Below are 7,073 nucleotides of genomic sequence, written 5' to 3' on the forward strand. Positions count from 1 at the left end.
TATACTAGCTTTAATGTACTGTACTTCATTGCGACCCTTATGGCAATAATGTAAACAGAGCAAAATCTGTAACAAAAGACCTTCTTTGGAAAGGTCACTTCTGCTAACTCTGCAACAGGAATATAGGTGGAAGACATAAATCTTCAGCTGTCAACACACTAAGAGAATTCAATTCAGAGCCTGATCTTAACTAGATAAAGCCTAAAGTTAATAATTTTTTGTTGTTGTTGTTGCAGTGGTACAGTTTTCCAGTGTATATACTTGCCATATCAAGTTGTCTCAAGGCAAAAGGTAGCAATGTTATAAATTAATTCCAAAGAAGAAAGCCAACTAGATAGGTAATTTAATTTTCAATAAAAGCTCTACACTGTATATTAAAACTTCCAATTTCTCTCAAAAGATGGCTCTACTTAGAAAGATGGCTTTAAAGGTTTGGTGTTTTCAGTCCCTCAAAGATTTGTAGAACTTATTTTCAGTTTATAAGTATCAAGAGAGTTGGGAGCGAGAGTGGGTTGCTTTGCGTTTTAAAAAAGAATCATGACCAGCCTTGCAAGCAAACCTTTGGAATATAAATCAAGCTGGATCCCCTTTCGGTTCACACACTGCTTTTGAACCTAAAATATTGGTAGCAATTCTCTTTGTGTGTTAATCAGAGCACAAGCCAACAGACTTGGCTTCCACTGCAAGACCAATATAGCTCACTGAAAGAGAACTTCTGTCACTAATGGAAGAACTATTTTAAAAAACATGTATTGAGTATGTGCCATTTCTTCCAATCACTTTCCACAGTGGAACCACATGTCAAGGAGCAATTCTTGTTATATGAAGCATATTCCATACTAACCTCATAAATAAGGAACTCAACCTCAAGCAGTGCGTTAGCACCAGAAATCTGACACACAGCCTTCATACGTTGACTTCATCTTGAAAAAAGATAGCGCCTTGGTAGTAACAGATGCCAGAAGCAGACAAACCTCTTCACAGTAATGTTCCCAACAAAGCTAACCTCCTTTAGCTAACCACTAAAAACACTGGTGCTACAAAGGCTCTTCTTTTTGGAAGGCTGAAAATAGCCAAGCCATGAGCAGGTTTGGGGTTGCGAATTAACTAGACTCTCTTTTCTTCCAGACACTGGCTGCAACACAGTGCTGCTCAGTGCATGACAGAGAACTTGCTACTCATGCCTCAGAACTGTTTTGCTATTTAAAGCCTCCCTTGAGGTCTACACAAGTCTACATAAGCTACATAATTTCTCTATTTCTGGGCTTTTGGTTACTGTTGTTCTTGCTGTAGTGAGGTTACGTCCATACTTGTCCTCCACCTCCACTTCCTTGGGAAACTGATTTCACAGTAATGATAAATACTGACGTTCAGAACACAATCTCATCTCATGTTTCTGTTGACTGATTCATGGGTTTTAAACCACAAGGAACCATTTTCTGATCAACAAGTCTAATCTCATACTGGGAATTAGATTTGTTCAGTGACGCAGCACAACATTGGTAAGGGCACAGTTACACTCCAAGATAAGTAAGAGGTTCTTACAGAAAGATGGCAATCCACAGCTTTCTTTTCTGCTAAAGACCAGACCAGCAAAAAGTGTCTTGAAGCTGGATAACAGGTTATTATAGCTATTAGTGGTATCAGACCTTCCACAGAGGTCTTCAAGAACAGATTTTTAAAACATGTCACAAATGTTTCAAGACATGTTCATTCCTGTGCCAGAAAATAATGGCCCAGCCTTGTGAGGTGCCTGACAGTTCCACATTTGCATCATTCCACAAGATAAAACTTCTGTGAGGAATTAGAGGATGAAGACTGGAGTCTGTAACTGCAATTATAGCTTCCCCCCACCCCCCCCTTCCAATTTAAGGGTAGAAGCTCCTAAAGAAAAGTTACCCTCTCCTGAGCTGGACAGAAGTGTGCCGAGGGACTTCAGAAATGCCACAGGGGGAAGTTCAGTGTTACAGCCCCCATCCTGCACAACACTGCCAGTTTTGATTTGATTTATAGTGCTCACACATATCACAGATTATCACATGCTCCAGTCAGTAAACACAAAGCCAAATATATTTAAAGTCTTAACTGATCAAGGAAACATGAATCATAACACTGAAATTATAATTCAGCTCTGAGAATGACATTAGAGCTCCAGTCACGTAACAATCACTACAAATGGACAAATTCTTCTCATACTTCAGCATTTCATTAGAAGCACAGTAAATTTAAACAGATCATCTCCTGCCCAAGTAGCAGAATGATAGCAAACCAACAATGCGCAAGTAAAGACACTATTAGAAGACAATGATCCAATATACACAAAAATTCTCAATCTCTTGTTCATATTTTAAAGACTGATTGTCAGTTTTTCAATAGCAGCAGAATTAATGACACTGACTCCCAAAACTTGACTTAAATTCAGCTGACAGTTTAATAGATCTACAGTGACAGTGACAGAATTGCAGTTTTCACTTAGGAAATAGGAATAAAATGCAAAATGGTGTGGTAAAAAACAAAAGCCAAGAAAGCATATGCATCTAAGAACAGTGGAAGTTTTTTAATTTATTTGCATATGGATAATTTGAATTAGGCATTTTTTCTTAGTGCTGCAAAAAGCATGTTCTTCAAATTAGGACTGAAACAGAAGAGAGGGATCCTATTAAATAATAGCCCTCTGCAAACAACTGTAACCCAAATGCTTGAGAGTCTCATATTCATTATATGACAGCTCTCAAATTAGGTAAATATGTATGTCTAACAGTAGAGAGAGTGACAGAGTACATACCAGTAACATTTTCTACTCTGTGAACATGCACAGTCTTCTCAATTCAACAGTCAGCATGGACATGTATCAGTCCCAACAACAAATATGCTAGAATCAGTCAAGGGTCTTACTGAGATTAGGGACTATGAGAAATTCTCCATTTTTGCTTTAATTTTTGAAAATGCTCATTTCATAAAAAACACAAAACGTCTGGGGGAAAAAAGCAATAGTGGCACTTTTGGACAGAGACATGAAAGCATCGGTTTCTGGCTAGAAAAAGAAAGAGGGAGAGACAGAATTGACTGAAAACAGTCAAAACAACTGTTTTTATTTCAAACAAAGGGTGCAGCCCTGAGCAGCTAACAGAGAAGACGGCTGCCCTGACAGCCAGGCTACCAACCAGCCCCATTGCTCTGCTTTCTCACTATCATCGCAACCCAGAAAACCTGGATTTTCATATCTTTAAAAAACTGCCCCAGATCTGTTTTCTAACTAAACGCTGGTTATAGCGTAGTTTTGCATTACATTTTAGGTAAAAAGAAATCTTTTGTTGAGGTGGTTCTGCAGCAAAATTTTGCACATTCACCCAAGAGTGGCCTATGCCACCTAGCCCAGTAAGACAGCTTTAGAAATATTCACGGGCCACCAGTGGCCATAAAAGGGCCCTGAATCACCTCAAGTCTCCCTGATAGGCTCAGAATACTATTCTTAAGACAAGATGCAAGTTTGCAGGTAGTATAAAATTGTAAATATATCACTTGTAGAAAAGCTATGTAGCAAAAAATTCATCCTCTTCTAGTTGGAAGAAGAGATCTTAATAAACAATAACCAACCTGAGACAAATCTCAGAACTAGATAAATTTAGAGACTAGGAAGTCTACATAAACAACTGGAGAAAATCCTGAGTGCAGGGTATACCTGGAGTATAAAATGGTCATCAAACACTAACAATAAACTTGAAGGAAATAAATAAGATCTATTAATAAGGAACACACATGGTATCTACTCAAATCAGGACTGAAGCAGTCTGGTATACTCAAGGGAAATTATCATTATCTGAAACTTTCTTTTAATGACGAAGTTAAAAGTGAAAATGTAGATCTGAAGTTCCAGTTTACAGTATTGTATTCCCTGAGGGCATCAGCTTTCTAAAACAAAGGAAAGGCATCCAAACCCTAAAGCAGAAAGTCACGAAGCAGGGTGGCAGGCTGCAGAGCTCGCTCTACCTACTTGGCCAACAGTAAACCTTCTTCCAAGAAGGTTCAGTGGGAGTTCAGATCCTACCAACATAACAAACAGTCAGATGCAAGGAAACCTGGAGGTGAAAGGGATGCTTAGTTTACAAATGCAGGAAATGTCTCATCTGCTGCTCTCACAACAGACAATTTTAATTACCACATTTAAAAATTGAACATTTTTAGCAACACTTTCAGGACCATGTGAGCATTTCTGACAACCAGAATGAGTTTAAAAAGCCACAGCACTATTTTTAGCTTTAAAAATCAGCACCTTCACAGGTATTCCCAAACCAATTAGTCCTTGTTACAAAGTAACAAAGTTACAAAGCTTACCTTTAGTTACAGCAACAAATGCAACAGCTGACATTGCACACAGAGAATGATCCCCAAGACCACAGAGCCCAAGGAACACACATAAAGGCTCTTTTCCATTCAGTAATAATATAACCAAGCACAGGTTAAAATATGGTAACCCTATTTGAACCAAAGTTATACATATCTTGACGTAATGTCCAGCAGTCAGATACAGGCCAATTGTACATGATTGTGCCTCAGAAAGGCTTCTCCATGGCTTACTTCGGTCTGCTGGGACAAAACGTAAGTTGTGTGTGTGCGCGCGCGTGTTTCTGAAACGGCTAAGAAACTTCATTTGACCACAATAACCAGTGCCCTTCATTACGAGACTCCGGCCACCCTCAGACTGTAAGAACAAGAATGCAGCGAACCACAAGTTTTAAAAATGTTTTAGACTTAAAATCAGTATCTAGATTCCCCCATTTGGCCTTAAATCCACAATGGGCCTAATCGAAGCTGTGGCCCTAAAACTCTTGACGTAATGTCCAGCAGTCAGATACAGGCCAAGTGTACAAGATTGTGCCACAAAGGCTTCTCCATGGCTTACTTCGGTCTGCTGGGACAAAACGTAAGTTGTGTGTGTGCGCGCGCGTGTTTCTGAAACGGCTAAGAAACTTCATTTGACCACAATAACCAGTGCCCTTCATTACGAGACTCCGGCCACCCTCAGACTGTAAGAACAAGAATGCAGCGAACCACAAGTTTTAAAAATGTTTTAGACTTAAAATCAGTATCTAGATTCCCCCATTTGGCCTTAAATCCACAATGGGCCTAATCGAAGCTGTGGCCCTAAAACCCTACATTAAGAAAACAGTTATTTTACCTTTATTACTTACACAGTACAGAGTCAGGCTATCTCAAGGGCAGGGAACACTCTGACAAGTGAAATATGTAACAAGTTATCAGTTAGCAGAAACCTGTTCTTAAAACACCTTTGCGGAAGAAAAAATTTTGTAACTGGGGAAAAGCATTAAAATCAGAGGCTCTGAATAGGTTAAAAACTACATGTTGTAAAATAGCAAGTTTCAATGAGTTACACAAAACTCAAAGTCACTTAAATATTAGATATGAAAACAAAGTTGGTGTCAATATCTGTTTCATCTGCTTAGCTAACCTTTCATTACCAAGCTAATACCAGACTATCTTCCTGCCACATAGCTTTTTGTAACACCCAAAACCACTTCCTGAAATATATTTAAGAATGGTTTACTATTGCAAAAGCATGCATAACAACACCTCAAAAAAAATTTCCAGATTTATTTTAACATATAACTTCCCTTTTTTCTTTCTAAACAAGCGCAATGAAATATCAAACACCCTTTTAAAACCAACCAATACTACAAAATTGAGGAAGTTGCTCAGTATGCTCCTAAACATTACAGAGCTTGTCCGAAAGAGAAGACGGTGATCAACAGATGTGCAAGGTGTCATTCTTAAACAAGTGTATTTATAACCACAACTAATTTAACTCAATTAAAAAATTCCTAACCATCTAACATCCCCACAGTACAACTATTATCAACATATCAAGGATGGAAACCAATGCAAAGCAAGCTAATAAAATGCCGCTGAACTGAAGGAAAAAAATATTAGTGTTTGTTACTGCATATTTCTTACTTTTTCAGCAGTCTGCTTGATTTAAATCAGTCTGCCTCCATAAAACGTGATAAGTGTTTTTAAACAGCTTATAATACTTCCATTTCACTTACTGATTAAACTACATCATCCTCTCAACTATTCAGAATGAAATTCATTTGAAATGGATAATTGATGCAATTGTGCAGTATCTACAAATGCAATTAATCACTTGCTAAAGATTATTTTATGCAGGCAACAAATATGAAAATAAGAATCATACGGCTTCTTCCAATGTTGTCAATTGAAATGTATTCTACTGGACTGGTAAAAGATATTTTTCAACATAAGAATAGCTGTACATCTTCAGATATTTTTAATAATATGCAAGTGGATTCATGTTTAATTAGCACAGCACAAAGAAAAGCCGTAATATAGTATGGCTTTTAGCAATTACATGACAGTTTCAGGAACCACAACAGCAACATTTTCCCCTCTCAACTGCCAATGGATTTCTTGAATATTGTAGTGAGCTGTGGTCTTGGCCCTTAAAAAGATATTTTAAACCAAGGGCATAAATAGATACTCTCCTGGGAACCAGTTTGTAGTAAGAAATTATTCCCCCAAATTGTTTGCTAACAACTCTCTGCTGAGGGCTTTCATCACAGCTGAACTCTACTGGTAGATTATATACCCTGTGTTGTTCAATGCAAAAATCAAGCTGGCTGAAACCCCCTTCCCTCGCAGGTCCAACTACTCTGGGCGACTTTGCACTGAAGCAGATTAGGAGCAACTGTATCACACACGCTGTTCAACTGAAGTACTTGGTACCATTGTGAAAACTGGGACAGGAGCATCTTATGCACACACATATATTTTCAAAATTATCGCCTATGCCTTAGCTCGGTGGTCAACAACTTCTGCCAAAAGAATATGAGGGCAAATTCTCAATAGTAAACAGGGCGTTCTCACATCGAGAAGCCAGGGGAAGAGTACCTCATGGGGTTAAGCATGGGAGGCAATGCCTTTTACCCTCCTAATTACCACTGGTCCAAAGTCAGCAGGCACCTTGAAGCCTCTGCCTTCTACACGGGCAAGACATTGTTAACATCAAACACAGCTCCCAGGGAGGACAGGAGTCA

The 7,073-nt window shown here is 38.6% G+C and overlaps 1 protein-coding gene across 1 annotated transcript in view; it reads right to left on the reverse strand.

The window, feature by feature from the left end:
• The window catches only part of PARD3B (par-3 family cell polarity regulator beta), a 415,216-nt gene that overhangs the window by 249,127 nt on the left and 159,016 nt on the right, over nt 1-7,073 (reverse strand). The gene's annotated exons all lie outside the window — the stretch shown is intronic.

Source organism: Pygoscelis adeliae, unplaced genomic scaffold (assembly GCF_000699105.1).
Source record: "Pygoscelis adeliae isolate BGI_AS28 unplaced genomic scaffold, ASM69910v1 Scaffold160, whole genome shotgun sequence".
NCBI classification, from domain to species: domain Eukaryota; kingdom Metazoa; phylum Chordata; class Aves; order Sphenisciformes; family Spheniscidae; genus Pygoscelis; species Pygoscelis adeliae.